This window comes from Heptranchias perlo, chromosome 35 (assembly GCF_035084215.1).
Source record: "Heptranchias perlo isolate sHepPer1 chromosome 35, sHepPer1.hap1, whole genome shotgun sequence".
In the NCBI taxonomy this organism is placed as follows: Eukaryota; Metazoa; Chordata; class Chondrichthyes; order Hexanchiformes; family Hexanchidae; genus Heptranchias; species Heptranchias perlo.
Genome location: NC_090359.1, coordinates 9514307 through 9540214, shown reverse-complemented (window position 1 = coordinate 9540214; position 25908 = coordinate 9514307). Strand labels below are relative to the sequence as shown.

The 25908-nt window shown below is 46.7% G+C and overlaps 1 non-coding gene across 1 annotated transcript; it reads left to right on the top strand.

Annotated features, from left to right (window-relative positions):
• The first annotated feature begins 14205 nt into the window (after positions 1-14205).
• On the top strand, positions 14206-14277 carry trnah-gug (transfer RNA histidin (anticodon GUG)). The gene has a single exon. It is a non-coding gene; the product is annotated as a tRNA-His (tRNA).
• Positions 14278-25908: the final 11631 nt, after the last annotated feature.

Sequence of the window (25908 nt, the reverse complement as noted above, 5' to 3'; positions counted from 1 at the left end):
GCTCTGGCCCAGTGTCACCGCGCTGAAATCACGTCTTTCTCCGGCAGATGATTTTAACATCAGGGTTGCTGGTTTACGAGTGAAAAGTGATCCCGCTTCACTCTAGGGGCATTGGACAAATGTGTAGATGCCGTGTAGTCGGTGCTGGGACCACTGCTTTTCTTGATATATATTAATGACTTGGACTTGGGGGTACAGGGTATAATTTCAAAATTTGCAGATGACACAAAACCTGGAAGGGTAGTAACCAGTGAGGAGGATAGTGATAGACTTCAAGAGGATATAGACAGGCTGGTGGCATGGGCGGACACGTGGCAGATGAAATTTAACGCAGAAAAATGCGACGTGATTCATTTCGGTAGGAAGAACGAGGAGAGGCAAAATAAACACAAGGGCACAACTCTAAAAGGGGTACAGGAACGGAGAGATCTGGGGGTATATGTGCACAAATCGTTAAAGGTGACAAGGCAGGTTGAGAAAGCCGATAAAAAAGCATACTGGATCCTAGGCTTTATAAATAGAGGCATAGAGTAAAAAATTTTGGAAGTTATGATGAACCTTTATAAAACACTGGTTTGGCCACAACTGGAGCATTGTGTCCAGTTCTGGGCACCGCACTTTAGGAAAGATCTGATGGCCTGAGAGAGGGTGCAGAAGAGATTTCCGACAATGATTCCAGGGATGAGGGACTTTAGTTACGTGGACAGACTGGAGAAGCTGGTGCTGTTCTCCTTGGAACAGAGACGGTTGCGAGGAGATTTGACGGAGTTATTCAAAATCATGAATGGTTTAAACAGAGTAGATACAGAGAAACTGTTCCCATTGGCAGAAGGGTCAAGCACCAGAAGACATAGATTTAAGGTGATTGGCAAAAGAACCAATGGTGACATGAGGAAAAACTTTCTTACACAGCGAGTGGTTAGGATCTGGAATGCACTGCCCGAGGGGGTGGTGGAGGCAGATTCAATCATGGCCTTCAAAAAGGAACTGGATAAGGACTTGAAAGGAAAAGAATTGCAGGGCTACCGGAATAGGGCGGGTGAGTGGGACCAGCTGGATTGCTGTTGCATGGAGCCGGCGCGGACTCGATGGGCCGAATGGTCTCCTTCCGTGTTGTAGCCTTTCTATGATTCTAGGATTCTAGAGGGCCAAGTAAAGGATCAGGACAGATAATACCGAGAACAAATTAAAAAGAAGCACAAGTTGATGAAACCAGCGCTGGTGAAATTGCTGGGTGGATATTTAAAGGATGGGCCGTGGGAGGGGCTGGCCCGCTATTCTGACACAGTTTTGAGGCGCTGCCTATTTTGACCTCTTCTCCAAAAATCCTTCGTCACAAAGCAGTCAGGCGTTGCCTATTGTTGCGGTTCGGGACCAGTAACTATGGCTGAGGTGTGGCGCCGTAATCGTATCGTGGTTAATGCTCTGCGTTGTAATCGCAGCAACCTCGGTTCATATCCGAATCACGGCATAACTTTCTCGCCTCTTTTATTCTCTGCCACACATACCAATAAAATGCAGCAATATATCAATCTTAAATATATATAAGAAATATTTTTTATTGGTGGCGAAAATCTATCCATTCCGTCAAATCCCAGCAATCTCACATGCCTGTACTTGATGTTCCACAGTTCAAACCCGCCTCTTCTCCCAGCATTTTCTTCCTTCCACAGTCAATAGGCCGCCTTTACTTTCCTCCTTCCATTTCACGGACACTTTCCTGCTCCATTGCCGACTCTAACATTCACTTTCACGATCTCACGCCTTTAAGTTTGTTCTGCTCCGACCGCTGTTTCTATTGGGCACATGTCCCATTCGCACCAATATTCATTTGTGCCTTGAAATCAGTCGATACATTTCGATCTGCGTGACCGCTCGACAGACAAACAGGTCTGGCCGCCCGATTGCTCACGAACTTTACTTGGGGAATCTTGTGATCCAGGGGATGGTAACTGAAGAACTGGTTTTTGTTTTGATGCTTGTTGGCTCTTTTCTCTCAGCAGTTGAGTTGCGTGAGTGACGGGCAGCGCTGCAGAGCTGCGAATGGCGGTTGAAAGAAAAAAAAGGAGCGATTACAGGCCATGAGCGGAAGGTCTTTCAAATTCTCGTGGCGCAGGACGCTGTGTGCGGAAACGGCAGATTTTAAAGCGCGTGTGCAGGAAAGTAAAGTGCGATCTTGTGTGTGAGAAGAGCACAAGAAAGTTGTGCTTGAAGCTGCGCCCTTGAGGAAAGTTGCAGGTTGTCAGGAAAACTGCGATAGTGAAAACTCAAAAATAAACCCAGAAACTGCTGGCAACACTCAGCAGGTCAGGTAGTATCTGTGGAGAGATACTCAAGTATTTATCCAATTCTCCTTTTAAAGTTACGATTGAATCGAGCTCCATCATCCTTTGAGGCAGTGCGTTCCAGATCATAAAAATTCGCTGTGTAAAATAAAATCTCCTTATTTTCCTTCTAGTTCTTTTGCCAATTATCTTAAATCTGCGTCCGTTGGTTGCCGACCCTCCCGCCAGTGGGTGAGGTTTCTCCTTATTTACTCGATCAAAACCCCTCTTAATTTTGAACACGTGGGTTACTTCTACCCTTAACCTTCATTGCTCGAAGCAGAACAATCCCAGGTTCTCGAGTCTCTCCACACAACTAAACCCCATCCCTGGTATAATTGTGGGAAATCTCCTCTCCATCCTCTCCAAGACCTTGACATCCTTAATAAATTATAGTGCCCAGAATTGGACACAATACTTCAGATGAGGCCTGAACAATGATTTATAAACGTTTAACATAACTTCCTTGTTTTTGTACTCTATTTCTCCATTATTAAGCCAAGGAACCGGATGCTGTTTTAACGGCTTCACCAACTTGTGCTGCCACATTCAAAGATGTTGATGAAAATTACCAGGAACACGTTGAGTCAGCTCACTCGGCTCAGGCCTTGGACTGAGCCTCGGCTTTTCTTGCTCCGTGTCTCAGGAGCACACCTCATGAGATCAGCTCACTCAGTACAGGCTGGAGATTGAACATGTGCCCACCCTGCTCCGTGTGGGACTCAGTACCACACCAGTTGAGATCAGCTCACTCCACACAGGCCGGGATGGCGGAGAGAGACAGAGACACGTGTTGTGATCTGTAACTTTTTATAAACACTTCAGCTTATTTCACTCCGTGTCCAACACCGTGCGATCTCCCCTGGTGTGTCAGCTTTCTGTGTTTATACAGACTGTAATGCATTGAATTGTCTCTTGGATCACACGGGGTGGTAGACGGGGTTCTGTGTGCGGAGGGTTCGGGGGGTGAGCTCTGATTCCCGCCCTCTTCTGGATTGAAGGGAGAAAAGAATGAATGAGAGAGAGAAGCGATGTGGGAGAAGGGATGACGGAAGAATTTGTCCATGAACCTGCTTAAAATGGCCCAAAAACAAGATAATATTAAGATATCATCAGCATAACATTAATACAAGCTGTAAAACAAAAGCAAAATACTGCAGATGCTGGAAATCTGAAGTGAAAACAGAAAATGCTGGAAATACTCAGCAGGTCAGGCAGCATCTGTGGAGAGAGTTCTGATGAAAGGTCATCGACCTGAAAGGATGTTTCTCTCTCCACAGATGCTGCCTGACCTGCTGAGTGTTTCCCGCATTTTCTGTTTTTATTATTAATATAACCTGAGCTCTGTCGAGCGTTTGTTGTTCGATTCACTGATAAAGCTGGGAATTGAGGGGAAGCTGGTTCATGGCGAACCCCAGCTCTGAATCCCCCCGGCAGAGAGTTCAAGGAATGTTTAATATAAATGAGATTCAACGACAGTCTCAGAAAATCTCTCCTTGATGGTCGGTCTCATTCTCCCGGTGAGGAATGAGCGGGAGGGGCAATTCCACCCGGGGTTATATTTTATTCCAAGAGGCTGAGGCAAAACTTAGGTTTCCAGTCGGGCCGAAGTCGCTTCGTTGGGAGAGCGTTCGACTGAAGATCTGAAATGGTTCCTGGTTCGATCCCGGGTCTCGGCAGTTTTTGGTTATTTTGTTTCTTCTTTGGGCCGATTCTCCGACATTTATTTGCACTGACATTTTTACCCGACACTGAACGGTTGGGGATGGAATAGAGAGACATCAAGGATGTCTGTATTTAGCTTTTATTTCTCTATTTCCTTCTGCCTTTCTCTCTGGTTTTTGTCTCTCTCGGTGCTCGATAAACATTTGGTTTGATGCATTTGTCCTAAACTGATGCCTTTTGCACATCTCAGGGCGGTCAGACACGCTCTGTCTGTCTGTTACTGATTGTGACCATTAACGGGAACAGGCCGCGAGTTAAACATTTATCAGCAAATCGCCAGAGAGATAACACAGCGGGAATAAAACACATTGCCTCACATTGTTAGACACCGAGTGACACAGATTGTAATGTGTGTCAGTGAACAGACCCGGAAAACAGAGCCCGAGAAAGGAAAGAAATAGAGAGATAGAAAAGAGTGATAAAAAGAAAGAAAACCCTTTCTCCACCCCAACAACAACAACTTGCATTTATATCGCGCCTTTAACGGAGTAAAACGTCCCAAGGCGCTTCACAGGAGCGATTATCAAACAAAATGTGACACGGAGCCACAAAAGGAGATATTGGGACAGGTGAGGTAGGTTTTAAGCGTCTGAAGGGAGGAGAGAGAGGTCGAGAGGCGGGAGGTTTCGGGAGGGAAATCCAGAGCTTTGGGCCCAGTCCGTTGAAGGCACGGCCGCCACGGTAGCGTAGTGGTTATGTTACTGGGCGAGGAATCCAGAGGCCTGGACTAAAATCCAGAGTCACGAGTTCAAATCCCACCACGGCGGCTGTCGAATTTAAATTCAATTAATTAAATAAAAATCTGGAATTAAAATCCTCGCATCAGTAATGATAGCCATGAAACTACCGGATTGTCGTAAAAACCCATCTGGTTCACTAATGTCCGTTCGGGAAGGAAACCTGCCGTCCTTACCCGGTCTGGCCGAGATGTGACTCCAGACCCAATGTGGTTGATTCTTAATTGCCCTCTGAGTGATGGGCAATAAATACCAGCCTTGCCAGCAACACCCACATCCCGTGAACAAATTAAAAAAAAATGGTGGAGCAATGAAAATTGTGGATGCGCAAGAGGCCTGAATTGGAGGAGCTCAGAGATCTCGGAGGGTTGTCGGGGTGGAGGAGGTTACAGAGATAGGGAGGGGCGAGGTCATGGAGGGAATTGAACACGAGGATGAGAATTTCAAATTTGAGATGTTGGTGGACTGGGAGCCAATGTCGGTCAGCGAGCAGAGGGGTTCTCCTCCTGAACGGTGGTTTGAATGTTTGGGGGGCGGGGCTGTGATAAATATCGAGATTTAATATAATGATCCCACTTTTCAACTACCCCGAATTATTGCAATGCTGACCTGGAACAATCTCGAACATACCGCAAAACAAGACATTCAGTTCAATGGTTACTTGTGCGAGGAGTTTAAAAGATTCTTCGACGAAGGAGAAGGCTCAAGAAACGGACTGTGACCATTTCATGATGGTCTATTTATTTGTGGCCAGAGAGAGGGATGGAGTCGGTGACTGGGGAACGGAGTTTGTGCCAATATTTAGTTGGAGGAATGTTTTTCTCATCCATTACTGGATGTTGAAAAAGCAGTGTGAGAAATCAGAGACAGTGGAGGGGTCGAGACAGGTGGTGAGGTCGAGGTGGGTGTTGTCAGCGTACATGTAGAACCTGAAATTATGCTTTCGGATGATATCGCAAGAGGCAGCATGTGGATGAGAAATAGGTGGGGGTCAAGGATAGATCCTTAGGGAACGCCAGAGGTAATGGTGCAGGAACAGGAAGAGAAGCCATTCCATTTGATTCCCTGGCTACGATTGGAGAGATAGGAATGGAACCAGACGAGCTCAGTTCCACCCAGCTGGAAGACGGAGGAGACACACTGGAGGAGGATGGTGTGGTCAACCATGTCAAAGGCTGCAGACAGGTCGAGAAGGATGAGGAGGGATAGTTCACCACGGTCACAGTCACAGAGGATGTAAATTGTGACTTTGATAAGGGCCGTTTCAGTATTGTGGCAGGGGCGGAAAACTGATTGGAGGGATTCAAACATGCAATTGCGGTTGAAATGGGCACGGGTTTGGGAGGCGACAACACGTTCAAGGACTTTGGAGAGGAAAGGGAGGTTGGAGATGGGCATTATCGACCTGGATCTGCACTTTCATGGAATATATATTTGAAACGCGAGGTCTCTCTGTTCATTCACAGGGTCTGTGCCGTTCTATTGAGTGTGCACTTCCAGTCCTGGTTTTTCCTCCTAAAATATATTATCTCATAATTTCCACATTAAATTAAATTTATCAACTGTCTGCACCTTCTATTAACTTGTCTATCGTAGAATTACATAGAATTTACAGCACAGAAACGGTCCATTCTGCCTAAATGTTCCATGACTGTGTTCATGCTCCACATTCCCACCCTTCTTCACCGCACCCTATCAACATATCCTCTATTCCTTTCTCCCTCATGTGTTTGTCTAGCTTTCCCTAAATGCATCTATGCTAGTATCATCAACTATTCCTTGTGGTACCGAGTTCCACATTTTAAGAACATAAGAAATAGGAACAGGAGGAGGCCATGCGGCCCCTCGAGCCTGCTCCACCATTCACTCAGATCATGGCTGATCTTCGATCTCAACTCCACTTTCCCGCCCGATCCACATGTCCCTTGATTCCCTTACAGTCCAAAAATCTATCGATCTCAGACTTGAATACACTCAATATCCACAGCCCTCTGGGATAGAGAATTCCAAAGATTCACAACCCTCTGAATGAAGAAAGTCGTCCTCACCTCAGTCCTAAATGGTTGACCCTTTACCCTGAGACTAAGAACCCTAGTTGTGGATTCCACAGCCGGGGGAAACAGCCTCTCATCATCTACCCTGTCGATCCGTCTCGGAATTTTTCATGTTTCAATGAGATCACCTCTCATTCTTCTGAACTCCAGCGAGTATAGGCCCATTCTACGCAATCTCCACTCATAGGACAACCCTCTCATCCCAGGAATTAATCTAGTGAACCTTCATTGCACCGCAACTAAGGCATGTATGTCCTTTCTTAGATAAGGAAACCAAAGCTGCACACAATGCCCCAGGTGTGGTCTCACCAAAGCCCTGTATAATTGCAACAAGACTTCCTTACTCTTGTACTCCAACCCCCTTGCAATAAAGGCCAACATACCATTTGCCTTCCTAATTGCTTGCTGTACCTGCATGTTAACTTCTTGTATTTCATGTACAAGACAGCAAAATGAACATCAACATGGAAACATGGATAATTTATGGCACAGATGGAGGCCATTCAGGCCATCATGTCTCTACAGGTCGTAAAAGAGCCACCCCGCCTAATCCCACTTTCCAGCAATTGGTCCGTAGCCCTTTAGGTTACGGCAATTCAAGTGCATATCCAAGTCCTTTTTAAATGTGATGATGGTTTCTGCCTCTACCACCCTTTCAGGAAGTGAGTTCCAGAACCCCACCACCCTCTGAGTGAATTTTGTTTTCCTCAGCTCATCTCTAATCCTCCGACCAATCCCCTGCTAAATGGGCCCTCTGCTAAGGGAAATAGGTCCTTCCTGTCCATTCTATCCAGGCCCCTCATAATTTTATACACCTCAATTAAACCACACCTCAGGCTCCTCTGTTCCAAAGAAAACAACCCCAGCCTGTCCAAACTTTCCCCATAGCTAAAATTCTCCAGTCCTGACAACATCCTCATAAATCTCCTTTGTACCCTCTCAAGTGCAATCACATCTTTGCTGTAATGTGGTGACCACAACTGTGCACAGCACTCAAGCTGTGGCCTAACTAGTGTTTTATACAGTTCTAGCATAACTTCCCTGCTCTAATATTGTATGCCTCGGCTAATAAAGGAAAGTATTCCGTATGACTCCTTAACCAACTTATCTACCTGTCCTGCTACCTTCAGGGATCAGTGGACACGCACTCCAAGGTCTCTCTCTCCCTCTACACCTCTCAGTATTCTCCCATTTATTGTGTATTCCCTTGCCTTGTTTGACCTCCCCAAATGCATTACCTCACACGTTTCTGGATTGAATTCCATTTGCCACTTGTCTGCCCACCTGACCAGTCCACTGATATCTTTCTGCATTCTACTGCTTTCGTCCTCACTATTAACCACACGTCCAATGTTTGTATCATCTGCCAACTTCTTAATCATGCCCGCTACATTTAAGTCTAAATCATTAATATATACCACAAAAAGCAAGGGACCTAGTACTGAGCCCCGTGAACCCCAATGGAAACAGCCTTCCAGTCACAATCCGTCAACCATGACCCTTTGCTTCCTGCCACTCAGCGAATTTTGAATCCAATTTGTCACTTTCCCCTGGATCCCATGGGCTTTTATTTTTTTGACCAGTCTGCCATGTGGGACCTTGTCAAAAGCCTTGCTAAAATCCATGTACACTACATCAAACGCATGACCCTCATCAACCCTCCTTGTCACCTCCACAAAAAATTCAATTAAGTCAGTCAGACAAAACCTTCGCTTAACAAATCCATGTTGACTGTCCTTGATTAATCCGTGCCTTTCTAAATGAAGGTTCATGCTGTCCCTCAGAATTGATTCCAATAATTTGCCCACCACCGAGGTTAGACTGACTGGCCTGTATTTACTGGGTCTGTCCTTTTCTCCATTTTTAAAGAACGGCCAACTTTAGCAGTCCTCCAATCCTCCGACACCATGCCTGTAGCCAGGGACGATTGGAAAATGATGGTCAGAACCTCCCTTATTTCCTCCCTTGCTTCTTTTAACAGCCTGGTACATTTCATCCGAGCCTGGCAATTTATCTACTTTCAAAGATGCTAAACCCCTTAATACTTCCTCTCTCATTATGTTTATCCCATCCAATATTTCACATTCCTCCTCCTTAACTACAATCTCTGCATCGTCCCCCTCTTTTGCGATGACAGACGCAAATTATTCATTGCGAACCATTCCCACGTCTTCCACCTCCACGAATAGGTTATCTTTTTGGCCTCTAATAGGCCCTACTCTTTCCTTAGTTATCCTCTTGCTCTTTATGTATTTATAAAATATTTTGGGTTTTCCTCAATTTTACTTGCCATTATTTTTAATGCCCTCTCTTTGCTTTCCTAATTTCCTTTTTAATTTCACCAACATTTAATTATTTCTCACCATTTAAAACATATTCTGTTCTTTTATTCTTCCCATCAAAGTGAATAACCTCACATTTCCACACATTATACTCCATCTGCCGCCTTCTTGCCCACTCACTTAACCTGTCTATATCCCTTTGCAGACACGTTGTGTCCTCCTCACAGTTTACTTTCCCATCTTGCTTTGTATCGTCAGCAAACTTGGACACATTGCACTCGGTCCCTCCATCTAAGTCGTTAATACAGATTGAAAATAGCTGACACCCAAAAACGGCCGGCATTGCTCTCTGTTCAGTTAAGAGGAACTTCCCTGCTTGGAAATTCGTCCCAGCCTTGTTGAGGTGCAACACGTCCATCTTGTGCAGGTCTTTAATATTAATCAATACACAATGAGGCCCTGGGAAAGCGAATATCTCTCCACAGATGTTGCCTGATCTGTTGAGTGTTGCCAGTAGTTTCTGGGCTTATTTTCGAGCTTTCACTATAGCAGTTTTCCTGACAATCTGCAACTTGCCTCAAGGGCGCAGCTTCAAGAACAACTTTCTTGGGCTCTTCTCACACACAAGATCGCACTTTACTTTCCGACACACGCGCTTTAAAATCTGCCGTTTCCACACACAGCGTCCTGCGCCACGAGAATTTGAAAGACCTTTCGCTCATGACCTGTAATCGCTCCTTTTTCCCCACAGGCGCTCTTTACATTTATCCTCTACTCGATTCAATCACAAATTTCAACAGAACTATTAAGATCAAGGCGGAACACTTCCGATCTCACTGCACCGCCCCAACTTGCCAAATGTGCACCTTTCAACCGCCATTCGCAGCTCTGCAGCGCTGCCCGTCACTCACGCAACTCAACTGCTGAGAGAAAAGAGCCAACAAGCATCAAAACAAAAACCAGTTCTTCAGTTACCATCCCCTGGATCACAAGATTCCACAAGTAAATTTCGTGAACATTCGGGCGGCTGTCTTTCCAGAGACCAGCCCTGCTTTCGTCGTGTTTGTCTGTCGAGCGGTCACGCAGATCGAAACGTATCGACTGGTTTCAAGGCACAAATGAACATTGGTGTGAATGGGACATGTGCCCAATAGAAACAGCGGACGGAGCAGAACAAACTTAAAGGCGTGAGATCGTGAAAGTGAATGTTAGAGTCGGCAATGGAGCAGGAAAGTGTCCATGAAATGGGAGGAGGAAAGTAAAGGCGGCCTATTGAGTGTGGAAGGAAGAAAAAGCTGGGAGAAGAGGCGGGTTTGAACTGTGGAACATCAAGTACAGGCATGTGAGAGTGCGGGGATTTGATGGAATATGAGATTTGCTTTCACGGATCAAAGATGACTGCATTCTATTCGCATGAGAGGCAGAAGACAAAAGAAGCAGCGCACAACACAGAGTACGAACCACTATCCGATCACGGCACCACATCCCACCTGTGCTAACGTTGTCTGTACTATTTACCTTTAACGCAGCAAAACGTCCCAAGGCGCTTCACAGGAGCGTTTTGAAACAAAATCTGACACCGAGCCACAGAAGGAGATATTAGAAGCAAAATACTGCAGATGCTGGAAATCTGAAATAAAACCAGAAAATGCTGCAAATAATCAACAAGTCAGGCAGTGTCTGTGGAGAGAGAAACAGAGTTAACGTTTCAGGTCGATGACCCTTCGTCAGAAATGGAAAAGGTTGAAGATTAAACAGTTTTTAAGCAAGTCCAGCGTCAGGAAAAGAGATGGGGGAGGAAGGGGAGGGGAGGAAAGAACAAAAGGGAAGGTCTCTGATAGGGTGGAGGGCAGGAGTGATTAAATAACAAAAGGGATGATGGTGCAAGGAGGGTGGTAATGGGACAAGTAAAGAAACAAAAGATGGGTCTCGAGGAGCTGTAAATGGCAAAATTTGAACCACAATCAGCACTTGCTGTCCGAAAAAATGTGATCAGTGTTTATGATCTGAAGTTATTGAAATCAATGTTGAGTTCAGAAGGTTGTAAAGAGCCTGATCGAAAGATGAGGTACTGTTTCTCGAGCTTATGTTGAGCTTCATTGGAACGGAGTAAGAGGCCGAGGACAGAGAGGTCAGAGTGGGAGTGGGACGGGGAATTAAAATGGCAAGCGACCGGAAGCTCAGGGTCACGCTTGTGGACTGAGCGGAGGTGTTCAGCAAAGCAATTACAAATAAATCACTGTTTCACCTGGAAGGAATGTTTGGGACCCTGGAAGGTGGGAAGGGAGGAGGTGAAAGGTCAGGTTTTGCATCTCCTGCACTCGCATGGGAAGGTACCGTGGGGAGCAGAGCGGGTGTTTGGGGTGATGGAAGAGTGGACCAGGGTGTTGTGGAGGGAGCGGTCCATTATGAAGGCTGAAAAGGGAGGGGAGGGGAAGATGTTTTTGGTGGTGGCATCGCGCTTGTACGTGGAGGAAATGGCGGAGGATCATACATTGAATGTGGAGGCTGGTGAGGTTGAAGCCAAGGACAATGGGGACCCGGTCATGGTTCTGGGAGGGAGGGAGGGGAAGGGGTAAGGGCAGAAGTGGAGTCAATATGACCGACACAGTCGAGGGCCCAGTCAACTGCAGTGGAGGGGAATCCTCGATTGAGGAAAAAGGAAGACATATCGGAAGCATTTGTGTGGATGGTGGCATCATCAGAACAGACACGACGGAGATGGAGAAACTGGGAGAACAGAATAGAGTCCTTACAGGAAGCGGGGTGGGATGAAGTGTAATCAAGGTAGCTGTTGGGGTCGGTGGCCTTATAACAGATATTGGTTGACAGACCATCCCCGGAAATGGAGATAGAGAAGTCGAGGAAGGGAATGGAAGGTTCAGAGATGGACCATGTGAAGGCGAGGGAAGGGTGGAAATTGGAAGCGAACTTGATTGGGGCGAGAGCAGGAAGTGACATCGATGTACCAGAAAAAGAGGCGAGGGGAACAGAGTAGTACTGGAACAAAGAATCTTCCACGTATCCCCCAGAAAAAGTCAGGCATAGCTCGGACCCACATGAGTTCCCATAGTGACATCTTTCATTTGGAGAAAGTGAGTGGAGTCAAAGGAGAAGTTGTCCAAAGTAAGAACAAGTTCAGCCAGACGGAGGAGAGTGGTGGAGGATGGGGATAGGTTGGGCCTTCGTTCATGGAATAGGCGGAGGGCCCGCAGGCCGTCCTGTTGTGGGGGGTGGGGGGGGGGGTGGTGGTGGAGGTGTAGACGGACTGGAAGTCCATGGTGAAAAGGAGACAGTTAGGGCCGGGGAACTGGAAATTGTTCAAGTGGCGCATGGAGTTGTAAGATTCGTGGATATAGGTCGGAATAGACTGGACGAGGGGAGAGAAAGTAGAGTCAAACTAGGAAGAAATAATTATCCGGGGGCACGAACAGGCTGAGACGATGGATCTCCTGGGTCAGTTCTGCATGTGGATCTTGGAAGGAGTTAGAAGCGGGGTTGGGGGACAATGAGGTGGAGGCCTTGTGGAGGAAGATCTCCAGAGGAGATAAGGTCATTGAAGGTCTGGGAAACTATGGCTTGATGTTCGGTGGTGGGATCACGCTCCAAGGGGAGGTAGGAGGAGGTATCGGAGAGTTGGCGTTCAGCCGCCGCTCGGTAGAGGTCTGTTCGCCTCACAACAACAAGAGCGCCGCCATTGTCAGCAGGTTTAATGACAATGTCAGGGTTGGACCTGAGAGAACGGAGTGCTGCGAGTTCAGATGGAGGGAGGTTAGAGTGAGTGAGGGGAGTAAAGAAATTGAGACGGCCGATGTCACGCCGGCAGTTCCCAATAGAAAGATCAAGAGAGGGTAAGAGGATAGAGGGAGGGGTCCAGGTTGAATGAGAAATCTGAAGATGGGAGACAGGGTCCGCTGTGCGGGGGGAAGACTCCTGGCCAAAGAAATGGGCGCGGAGGTGAAGGCGACGGAGGAAGAGCTCAGCATCGTGTCGAGCTCGAAACCCATTGAGGTGGGGGCGTAAGGGGATGAAACTGAAGCCTTTGCTGAGGACTGACTTTCGGGGTCAGAGAGGGGATGGTCAGAGGGAATGGTGAAAACACGACAAAGAGATTGGAGGGAGGGGTGGGGTCAGAGGAAAGTGAAGGGGAAGAAGGATCGGGAGGGGTGTTGGTATCTAAGAGTTGTTGAAACTTGCGGTCCTTGACACCTGAAAGGAAGGAAAAAAGTTTTTTGTTGAAGCGCCGGATGAGGCGAAGGATGAAATGGAACTGCGGACCAGGACAGCTCTGAAGGAGAGAGATTCGGTGCTGCTGAAGAGAGAGTGTTTGATCAGGTTTCTACTAAAACTCACTTTCACAGACACATCTCCTTCCTCAGCAACTGTGTCCGGCTCCGACTTATTCCACGTGGATTCCAACTTAAATTCCACCCTTCAAGTTTCGGATCCACCCATGATTCCAGATATCTCCATGATATTCAGCGTTCCTCCAACCACTGCTCCCGCCGCTTCCTGAGATCCACGCTCAACGCCACGCACCGCCACATGCTCACTCTCGACCTCTCTCTCCACGCATGGTTTTTATCCCATCCGCGCCATTATTGCATTTACCGTTTGATGTGTTGGTTCCTTCCTGATATTCATCCAGAAGTCCAGGGTCTCGGTCCAATCCGAAGCCACGGTGGATGAATTTTGCATTGCTCGCTGAACTCTGCTCAAATCAACAAAGTCCTGATTGGCGGCCGGAGGTGCTGCGAGTGTAAGATGTGAATAACGTGAAGTATCAATCAAAGTTCACAATTTCTGTTTAATCTTCAACCTTTTCCAGTTCTGATGACCGATCATCGACCTGAAACGTTAACTCTGTTTCTCTCTCCACAGATGCTGCCTGACTTGCTGATTATTTACAACATTTTCTGGGTTTTTTTTCAAATTTCCAGCATCGGCAGTATTTTGCTTCTAATATCTCCTTCAGTGTCAAATTTTGTTTGAAAACGTGACTGTGAAGCCCCTTGGGATCTTTTGCTACTTTCAAGGAGCTTTATAAATCCTACAGGTAGAGCAGTTCCAGTTGTGGTGTGGTGCCGTGATCGTATAGTGGTTAGTACTCTGCGTTGTGGCCGCAGCAACCTCGGTTCGAATCCGAGTCATGGCATAGTTTTTGTCTTCTGCCTCTCTTGCTCATCGAATGCAGTAATGCATCAATCTTTAATGCATGAAGTAAAACTAAATATTCCATCAAATCACAGCACTCTCACATGCCTGTACTTCATGTGCCGCAGTTCAAACCCGCCTGTTCTCCCAGCTTTTTCTTCCTTCCACAGTCAATAGGCCGCCTTTACTTTCCTCCTTCCATTTCATGAACATTGCCGACTCTAACATTCACTTTCACGATCTTATGCCTTTAAGTTTGTTCTGCTCCGACCGCTGTTTCTATTGGGCACATGTCCCTTTCACACCAATGTTCATTTGTGCCTTGAAATCAGTCGACACATTTCGATCTGCGTGAACGCTCGACAGACAAACACGACGAAAGCAGGGCTGGTCTCTGGAAAGACAGCCGCCCGATTGTTCACGAAATTCACTTGGGTGATCTTATGATCCAGGGGATGGTAACTGAAGAACTGGTTTTTGTTTTGATGCTTGTTGGCTCTTTTCTCTAAACAGTTGAGTTGCGTGAGCGACGGGCAGCGCGACAGAGCTGCGAATGGCGGTTGAAAGGTGCACATTTGGCAAGTTGGGGCGGTGCAGTCAGATCGGAAGTGTTCCTCCTTGATCTTAATAGTTCTGTTGAAGCGTGAGATTGAATCGAGTCGAGGATAAATGTAAAGAGCGCCTGTGGGGAAAAAGGAGCGATTACAGGCCATGAGCGAAAGGTCTTTCAAATTCTCATGGCGCAGGACGCTGTGTGCGGAAACGGCAGATTTTAAAGCGCGTGTGTCGGAAAGTAAAGTGTGATCTTGTGTGTGAAAAGAGCACAGGAAAGTTGTTCTTGAAGCTGCGTCCTTGAGGCAAATTGCAGGTTGTCAGGAAAACTGCAATAGTGAAAGCTCAAAAATAAACCCTGAAACTGCTGGCAACACTCAGCAGGTCAGACAGTATCTGTGGAGAGATACTCACTTTACCGGGGCCTCATTGTGCATTGATTAATATTAAAGACCTGCACAAGATGGACGTGTTGCACCTCAACAAGGCTGGGACCAATTTCCAGGCAGGGAAGTTCCTCTTGACTGAACAGAGAGCAATGCCGGCCGTTTTTGGGCGTCAGCTATTTTCAATCTGTATTAACGACTTAAATGAAGGGACCGAGTGCAATGTGTCCAAGTTTGCTGACGATACAAAGATAGATAGGAAAGGAAGCTGTGAGGAGGACACAAAGTGTCTGCAAAGGGATATAGACAGGTTAAGTGAGTGGGCAAGAAGGTGGCAGATGGAGTATAATGTGTGGAAATGTGAGGTTATTCACTTTGATGGGAAGAATAAAAGAACAGAATATGTTTTAAATGGTGAGAAATCATTAAACGTTGGTGAAATTAAAAAGGAAAATAGGAAAGCAAAGAGAGGGCATGAAAAAATAGGCCTCTTGCGCATCCACGATTTTCATCGCTCCACCATTGGCGGCCGTGCCTTCAACCGACTGGGCCCAAAGCTCTGGATTTCCCTCCCGAAACCTCTCCGCCTCTCGACCTCTCTCTCCTCCCTTAAGACACTTAAAACCTACCTCACCTGTCCCAATATCTCCTTATGTGGCTCCGTGTCACATTTTGTTTGATAATCGCTCCTGTGAAGCGCCTTGGGACGTTTTACTCCGTTAAAGGCGCGATATAAATGCAAGTTGTTGTTGTTGTTGGGGTGGAGAAAGGGTTTTCTTTCTTTTTATGACTCTTTTCTATCTCTCTATTTCTTTCCTTTCTCGGACTCTGTTTTCCGGGTCTGTTTACTGACACACATTACAATCTGTGTCACTCGGTGTCTAACAATGTGAGGCAATGTGTTTTATTCCCGCTGTGTTATCTCTCTGGCGGTTTGCTGATAAATGTTTAACTCGCGGCCTGTTCCCGTTAATGGTCACAAGCAGTAACAGACAGACAGAGCGTGTCTGACCGCCCTGAGATGTGGAAAAGGCATCAGTTTAGGACAAATGCATCAAATCAAATGTTCATCGGGCACCGAGAGAGACAAAAACCAGAGAGAAAGGCAGAAGGAAATAGAGAAATAAAAGCTAAATACAGATATCCTTGATGTCTCTCTATTCCATCCCCAACCGTTCAGTGTTGGGTCAAAATGTCAGTGTAAATAAATGTTCGAGAATCGACCCAAAGAAGAAGAAACAAAATAACCCGAAAACGGCCGAAACCCGGGATCGAACCAGGGACCTTTAGATCTAACGCTCTCCCAACTGAGCTATTTCGGCCCCACATCAAACTAGTTTTTGGGTCATCCTCTTGTAATAAAATATAACCCCGGGTGGAATTGCCCCTCCCGCTCATTCCTCACTTCGGGAGAATGAGACCGACCATCAAGGAGAGATTTTCTGATCCTGTCGTTGAATCTCATTTATATTAAACATTCCTTGAACTCTCTGCCGGGGGGATTCAGAGCTGGGGTTCGCCATGAACCAGCTTCCCCTCAATTCCCAGCTTTATCAGTGAATCGACCAACAAACGCTCGACAGAGCTCAGGTTATATTAATAATAAAAACAGAAAATGCGGGAAACACTCAGCAGGTCAGGCAGCATCTGTGGAGAGAGAAACATCCTTTCAGGTCGATGACCTTTCATCAGAACTCTCCCCACAGATGCTGCCTGACCTGCTGAGTATTTCCAGCATTTTCTGTTTTTACTTCAGATTCCCAGCATCTGCAGTATTTTGCTTTGCTTTTGTTTTACAGCTTGTATTAATGTTCTGCTGATGATATCTTAATATTATCTTATTTTTGGCCACATTAATCCGGTTCATGGACAAATTCTTCCATCATCCCTTCTCCCACATCGCTTCTCTCTCTCATTCATTCTTTTCTCCTTTCAATCCAGAAGAGGGCGGGAATCAGAGCTCACCCCCCAAACCCTCCGCACACAGACCCCCGTCTACCACCCCGTGTGATCCAAGAGACAATTCAATACATTACACTGTATGAACACAGAAAGCTGACACACCAGGGGAGATCGCACGGTGTTGGACACGGAGTGAAATAAACTGAAGTGTTTATAAAAAGTTACAGATCACAACACGTGTCTCTGTCTCTCTCCGCCATCCCGGCCTGTGCTGTGTTATCCGTTCTCACCCAATGTGTTACTGGTAATTTTGTGGAAGTGCATGACGGGATACTTGACCATATTAACTCTTTATTAACTCACATGATAGGATTAGCCACAAACACAAAGTAAGCACAATTGTGTAATTGCGTTTGAGCCTTGGTATGTTGATAATTAGGCCTAGCACAGCCAGGCCTTCCTTGAGATAAGGACAGAATATATTAATAATAGAGCTGATGAATGGCCATGATGCCTTGAGACTGGCTCCAGCCTTACTGATAACAAGGAACAGGAATGCAGAGAGAAAGAAAAGAGCTGACATCTGCTCAGGCCTCCGTGATGGCTCTGGATGTTCGGGGGCTGGCTCACTACTTGATTGACCAACTACCTGAGCCAATAAAGAATGTACGTGTACGCCCATATTCTGTAACAGGTGGGCGTTGCCGAATGAATTGTATAAACATGAGCTGTTTCATTCACTCGGCGAAGTTGCACCCTCAACCATTGTATGAGGTGCACATCCACTTGTATACAAGTTGGGGTTCAATAAAGTTTCTCATTCTACTTCTTGTTTGGGTGTTAATGCATTTGTATAGTGTGAAGTTTCGACAGTTTTCAGCAACATCATTGAATGTGGCAGCACAAGTTGGTGAAGCCGTTAAAACAGCATCCGGTTTCTTGGCTTAATAATAGAGAAATAGAGCACAAAAGCAAGGAAGTTATGTTAAACGTTTATAAATCATTGTTCAGGCCTCATCTGAAGTATTGTGTCCAATTCTGGGCACTATAATTTATTAAGGAGGTCAAGGTCTTGGAGAGGATGGAGAGGAGATTTCCCAGAATTATACCAGGGGTGGGGTTTAGTTGTGTGGAGAGACTCGAGAACCTGGGATTGTTCTGCTTCGAGCAATGAAGGTTAAGGGTAGAAGTAATCCACGTGTTCAAAATTAAGAGGGGTTTTGATCGAGTAAATAAGGAGAAACTTCACCCACTGGCGGGAGGGTCGGCAACCAACGGACGCAGATTTAAGATAATTGGCAAAAGAACGTGAAGGGAAATAAGGAGATTTTTTTTACACAGCGAATTGTTATGATCTGGAACGCACTGCCTTAAAGGATGGTGGAGCTCGATTCAATCGTAACTTGAAAAGGAGAATTGGATAAATACTTGAGTATCTCCCCACAGATACTACCTGACCTGCTGAGTGTTGCCAGCAGTTTCTGGGTTTATTTTTGAGCTTTCACTATAGCAGTTTTCCTGACAACCTGCAACTTGCCTCAAGGGCGCAGCTTCAAGCACAACTTTCTTGTGCTCTTCTCACACACAAGATCGCACTTTACTTTCCTGCACACGCGCTTTAAAATCTGCCGTTTCCACACACAGCGTCCTGCGCCACGAGAATTTGAAAGACCTTTCGCTCATGGCCTGTAATCGTTCCTTTTTCCCCACAGGCGCTCTTTACATTTATCCTCTACTCGATTCAATCGCATGTTTCAACAGAACTATTAAGATCAAGGCGGAACACTTCCGATCTTACTGCACCGCCCCAACTTGCCAAATGTGAACCTTTCAACCTCCATTCGCAGCTCTGCAGCGCTGCCCGTCGCTCACGCAACTCAACTGCTGAGAGAAAAGAGCCAACAAGCATCAAAACAAAAACAAGTTCTTCAGTTACCATCCCCTGGATCACAAGATTCCCCAAGTAAATTTCGTGCACATTCGGGCGGCTGTCTTTCCAGAGGCCAGCCCTGCTTTTTTTGTGTTTTTCTGTCGAGCGGTCACGCAGATTGAAATGTATCGACTGGTTTCAAGGCACAAATGAACATTGGTGTGAATGGGACATGTGCCCAATAGAAACAGCGGTCGGAGCAGAACAAACTTAAAGGCGTGAGATCGTGAAAGTGAATGTTAGAGTCGGCAATGGAGCAGGAAAGTGTCCATGAAATGGAAGGAGGAAAGGAAAGGCGGCCGATTGACTGTGGAAGGAAGAAAAAGCTGGGAGAAGAGGTGGGTTTGAACTGTGGAACATCAAGTACAGGCATGTGAGAGTGCTGGGATTTGATGGTTTTTCGCTACCAAAAAAAAATTTTTTTTTCACGTATTAAGGATTGATAGATTGTTGCATTATATTCGCAAGCGCGGGAGAGAATAAAAGGAGCAGCGCACACTACGCCGTGACTCGGATTCGAACCGAGGTTGCTGCGGCCACAACGCAGAGTACTAACCACGATACGATCACGGCGCCACATGTCAGTGGTAAGCGATCTGCCCGAACTTTTTAAATAGCGCCTTTCAGGTAGCAAAACGTCCCATGGCGCTTCACAGGAGCTTTTTGAAACAATATTTGACCCCGAGCCACAGAAGGAGATATTAGAAGCAAAATACTGCAGATGCTGGAAAGCTGAAATAAAACCAGAAAATGCTGTAAATAATCAGCAAGTCAGGCAGCGTCTGTGGAGAGAGAAACAGAGTTAACGTTTCAGGTCGATGACCCTTTGTCAGAACTGGAAAAGGTTGAAGATTAAACAGTTTTTAAGCAAGTAGAGAGCGTTTAAGGAGCATCTTAAGGGAGGAGAGAGAGGTCGAGAGGCGGGAGGTTTCGGGAGGGAAATCCAGAGCTTTGGGCCCAGTCGGTTGAAGGCACGGCCGCCAATGGTGGAGCGATGAAAATCGTGGATGCGCAAGAGGCCTGAATTGGAGGAGCTCAGAGATCTCGGAGGGTTGTCGGGGTGGAGGAGGTTTCAGAGATAGGGAGGGGCGAGGTCATGGAGGGATTTGAACACGAGGATGAGAATTTAAAATTTGAGATGTTGGTGGACTGGGAGCCAATGTAGGTCAGTGAGCAGAGGGGTTCTCCTCCTGAACGGTGGTTTGAATATTTGGAGGGGGAGGTGATAAGTCTCTCGATTTGATATAATGATCCCACTTTTCAACTAGGTTGGAGATGGAGGCGGTAGTTTGCAAGGACCGAGGGGTCAAGGGTGAGTTTTTTGAGGAGGGTGTGATGACGCCAGATTTGAAGGGGAGGGGGACAGTACCTGAGGAGAGGGAACCGTTAACAATATTGGGCTAACATGGTGGCCAGGAAGGGAAGTTGGGTGGTCAGTAGTTTGGTGTGAATAGGGTCGAAGGAGTAGGGGGTGGGTCTCATGGTCAAGATGAGCTCAGAGAGGGCAAGAGGGGAGATAGGAGAGAAACTAGAGAAAGATGCGAGTTCAGGGCTGGGGCAGGGGGAACCTGAGGGGAAGTTTAGCTTGTGGGCTGGGGGAAGGGAGAGAAACGGAAGAGGCAGCTGAACGGATGGTCCCAGTCTTAGTGACAAAGAAGTCCATGAGCTCCTCGCACTTGTTGTTGGAGGTGAGGGTGGAGGGAGGAGGGGAGAGGGGTTTAAGAAGATGGTTCATAGTGAAGAGAAGCCGGGGTTATCTTTACATTCCAGGATGATCCTGGAATAGTGAGCAGATTTGGCAGAGAGCAGGACCTGATGGTGCTTTCAGTGTTCCCGCCAGATCTGGCGATGAATGGCTGAACCAGTTGTCCGCCATAAATTTTCAAGTCTGCGACCTTGGACTTAAAGGATGGGAGATGAGGCTGCACATCACATCCCTTAAACATTGTTACCCGTTTCTGTCTGAAACTGATGAGTGTGTAAATAGTAAGTAACAGAAAAAAAAAGTATTTTAAGCATCAAACTTAATTCTGATCATTATTATCGCATAAAACCTGAACAGCCCATCCCTCAAACACTGATATAAAACCAGTCCCAGGACCCTGAGCCACTGTGAAAATGCTGTGATCCCGACCTGATTCGAACTCGCAGCTTTCTGATCGGGAATCAGACGCTGTCAGTTGCGGCACGAGGTGGATCCGGATCCAGAGGAGGGAGATCGGTACCGACCGCCGCCGGGACTCTCGGAGGGCGAGAGACGGAAGCAGCAGCAGCCAGACCGCCTCAACAACAGCTCAGGATCCCGCTCTCTAATCCAGCCGCTGCCAGCCGAGAGCTGCCGTTCCCGGCCTGAGCCGTGTCTGGGAGCCGCCTGCCGGTCTCTCTTTACTGAACGGGACCGATCCAGGTGCAGCTCACACACAGGCCCAGGAATCCCACTCCGGACAGATTCACTTCTTTAAACCTTGTTTAGATTCAGTGAATTGGGATTTAATTCAATCCTCATCTGCCCTCCGCTCTGTCAGTTCAGGACTTTATTTAAACCGATACTTGGAGCTCTGTTTTACAGGGTGTCGGCTGTTTAAGTATTTCTCAGTCCCACTACTCCCATTAATAACACTTTTTGCTGCTAACTGCTGCTTGATACAAAGTGCCCAGGAATCGGGGAATTTCTCCCGGGGACCGGGGAACTGACTCGGATTCGGCTCAACCCTCAAATCCACAAAGTTTTTGTCACTGCTGCTGTCCAGGATTAAAGGAAGGGACCGAACCAGAAGCGGTTTTAAATTATTACTGACAAATCAGGGTCAAAGGCAAAGGATACAGTCTGCTTATCTACAAGGCTGAGTCCCTGCCCGCTTCACTGTCTGTCTGTCTGTCTCCCGGTTTATCCGTCTGATTGAGTCTCTGCTTTATTCTCTGGCTCTTTGTTTGCTGTCTGCAGGCCTCCCGACCCGACTGACTGACTAACTACCGGACCGTGTGTCGGAATGAATGACTGGGACTGAGTGTCTGCCTATTTATGGACCTGAATGGCCACATTTCTCAGTTCCTGCCTTCGCTCTGTGTCACGGGCCTGTCGCTGTCTCTCAGGATGACAACACACCCACACCCTTCACACACCGCCTTTGACGACTGAACGCAGGTTTGCTCAGTCTGTCCCCGCAGCTCCTTCGGGAGTTTAATGATTTGGAAATGAAGACGTTTTCCTGTGTGACTTGTGAAGTTTTGATCAGTGAAATGTTTGTGAAAGGGAAGGATTGAGAGCTTTTAGTGTGGGACAGAAGTGATGTTGTTTAATGGAGAAGTCACGCGATGAAATGAACATGAGCAGCGGTTTCCAGAGTGTGGCGGTTATCACATTCGTTTCGCACACGAAAGATCTCTGGTTCGACCCCAGGCGGGAATGTTATTTGAGAATTTGCTCTTGTGAAAAGTGGGAGATAATTGGCTTTTCCTGTTGAATTTAACAACGGCTGCACCACATTCCTGTTTTCATAAACACTGAACATTTTAACCAGACTCTTAAAAAACAGTCTTTAAAATGAGAACGGATAAAAGTTGATCACATGCAAAACACAATAACTTCCCCACGTGTCACTGGGTAACCAGGTTAGTATTTCCGTCAGTCAGTCTGCAGAAAGTTATCGCTTCATTAATGGCGATTACAACAATTTTTCATCTTTCATGTGTTCATTTAATAAAGTTCACAATTGTTTTGTGACAATTGTTTCATTGACCGGGAATCGAACCCACACCGCGGCGGTGAGAGCCCCGAATCCAAACCACCAGATGCCGCGCAGTGGGTCGAGTCACGGATCGGCACAGTTGATACAAAGAACAAATTAAAAAGTAGAAACAGAAAATGTTGCGAACTCTCAGCAGGTCAGACAGCCTCTGTGGAGAGAGAAACAGAGGGAATGTTTCAGGTCGGTGACCTTTCATCAGAACTCGCTCCACAGATGCTGCCTGACCGGCTGAGTGTATCCAGCATTTTCTGTTTATAGTTCAGATTTCCAGAATCCGCAGCACTTTGCTTGTGAAATTAAAAAGTAGCCCAAGTTGATGAAAGTTGCACCAGTGAAAATCCTGGGTGGAGATTTAGAGGATGCGACAGTGGGAAGGGCTGGACTGCGATTCGAACAGTCCTCCAAGCAAATTTCGGGGAAGTCATCGAAATTTAAAAGAGGACTTGGAACGGGAATAGAACGACAGGCTCACGTGACAGGGCATTGGTATTCGGAATGTACAAAATGCAGTCCCCACTGCTCTGATGACCTGAATCAGACAAATAGTAATTCACAACACAGGACAAATCCATTTGATTTGAGTTTTGGAAACCCATTCACGACAGCAGCTGTCTCCCATCAGTTTACTTTTCCAAACTAAAGGGTGCGAAGCTTGCACGAGTGATGATCTGTGCTGTATTATTTCTGAGCAGCAGACTCACTTTGCCCCATCAATGCCTATTTGTTGGAAGGCGCAGTCCCCATTGGTCGAGGGGATCGGTTTCTCGAGCTGTGATTCACCATCCTCTATTTCAGGAATATTCCGGTTTGCTGAAAATGAGATGAGATGAAACGAGCAGGTCCAACGAGCCGGTCTGTAACACGACACGGCATCTACAAAGTTGTCTCTTGCACTTCCAGTGAAGCGGAGGGCAGTTTTCACCCTTAAACCAACAAGTTAGGTGGCGCAGTAAATAGTGTAGATGGGAGCAGGAAGTAGTGAAGGAACATTGATGATTAAATGAGAGGGTAAAACTGTGGCAGATGGAGTTCAATGTGGGGAAGTGAGATATAATCCACTTAGAACATTAAAAAGATAAATCAGAGTATTTTCTATATGACGCGAAACTAGGAACTATGGAGGAGCAGAGAGGTTCAGGGGTCCATCTCCAGAAATCACTAAAAACTAGTGGACAGGTACAAAAAATAATTAATGGAATGTGAGCCTTCATCTCAAGGGGCTGGAATACAAAGGGTGGAAGTTATGATACCGATGCATAAAGCTCTGGTTAGACCACATCTGGAGAACTGCGTTCAGTTCTGGGCACCGTACCCCAGGAGGGACATATTGGCTTTGACTGGGTGTGGAACAGATTCACCAGAATGATACCGGGGATAAAAGGGTTAAATTGTGAGGACAGGTCTTGCAGACGAGACTTTTATTCCCTTGAGTATAGGAGGTTAAGGGGTGATCTAATTGAGATGTTTCAGAAGATGGGGGGAGGGGAGTGTAAGAAGATGGTCTGCAGTGGTGAAGAGAAGCCGGGGGTTATCTTTACATTCCAGGATGATCCTGGAACAGTGAGCAGTTTTGTCAGAGGAGAGCAGGACCCGATAGTGCTTTATGTGGTCCAGCCAGATCTGGTGATGAATGGTTAACCAGTTGTCCACCATAAATGTTCAAGTCTGCGTCCCTTGGGCTCACAGGAGTGGAAATGAGGGCAGTACCAGGGGGATCGACCGGGTTGAGAGAAGAGTAATGGTTTTAATGGGGAGAAGGGCATCAAAGATGGAGGTGAGGGTCTGATCGAGCAGATGGGTATCTGCAGAAATGTCGTGGTGAATGGAGGGCCAAAGTCCAGACAGTTAGGAATTTGAAAGTGCTGTTGTAAGTGACCTGGGGGAGAGTTTTTTCCAGGGATGAACACAGAAGGAAGTGGGTTAGTCCCACTCCCCTGCTCTTTCCCCATATCTCTCCAAATTTTTTCATGTCAACTATTCACTCAATTCCGTTTTGAAAGTTACGATTGAACCCACTTCCACCGCCCTTTCAGGCAGTGCATTCCCGATCACAAACACTCGCTGCGTTAAAAAATCTCTCCTCATTCCCCCGCCCGTGGCTTTTTTGCCCATTGATCTTAAATCTGTGTCCTCTGGTTATTAACCCTTCCATCACTGGAAACAGTTTCTCCTTATTTACTGTATCAAAACCTGTCATAATCGTCAACCTCCATTAAACCTTCTGGGTGTAGTCTCAGTGCCCTTCCTGCTGACCATCCCTTCAGTTCTCATGTGGTCTAGCGGTTAGGATTCCTGGTTTTCACCCAGGCGGCCCGGGTTCGACTCCCGCTGTGGGCGTAACAGCTTTTCAGTCCCAGCCTCGCAATTTGCCTGCAGTCCGGGCTGTGGCTGCTGCTTCCTCCCTCGCTTCTGTGTCAGACCCACAATCACACTGAGAAATGAGGCAGACCACAGCTCTTAAAGGGACAGTGCACTAAAAGCAACAATGTCCAGACAGGTCACTCAGCACCTCATGGCCAAGTGTTTGACTACAATCCTTTTATCATTCACTGTAAAACCCGAGGCTCAGTGAAACACTCACAGAATATTCTGGAAAAACTCAGCGAATCTGTGGAGAGAACAGACCAATTAACTGAGAGTCTCAATGAGACAAGGAACGAGACACGGCTCTTCACAAATTGTCACGGGATCTTTTACACCTCGGAGCAGAAAGAAGGGACCCCCATGAAACACCTCATTCAAAGGGCAGCACCTCTCACGATGCAGCTGCCTCTCAGAACGACACAGTCAGCCTGGATCATGTGTCCCAGTCCTGGAATGGGAGCTGGAACCCACACCCTTCTAAACACCATCCTGACTCCCTGGTGTTACTCTCACCCCCGGCTCGTCATGAACCAGACTGTGCCACTCCCAGAGTAACTGATGACCACAGCCCTGGGTCCCGGTCTGCACCATAACCGCTCATAGAAAGTGGGATTCCTGTGTTCATTCTGTGATGTGCATTGGGGGAGTGGGACTACATGGATTGATCTTGCATCGAGCTGGTATGGACTCAATGAGCCGAATGGCCTCCTTCCGTGCTGTAACCTTTCTATGATTCTATGATTCCATGT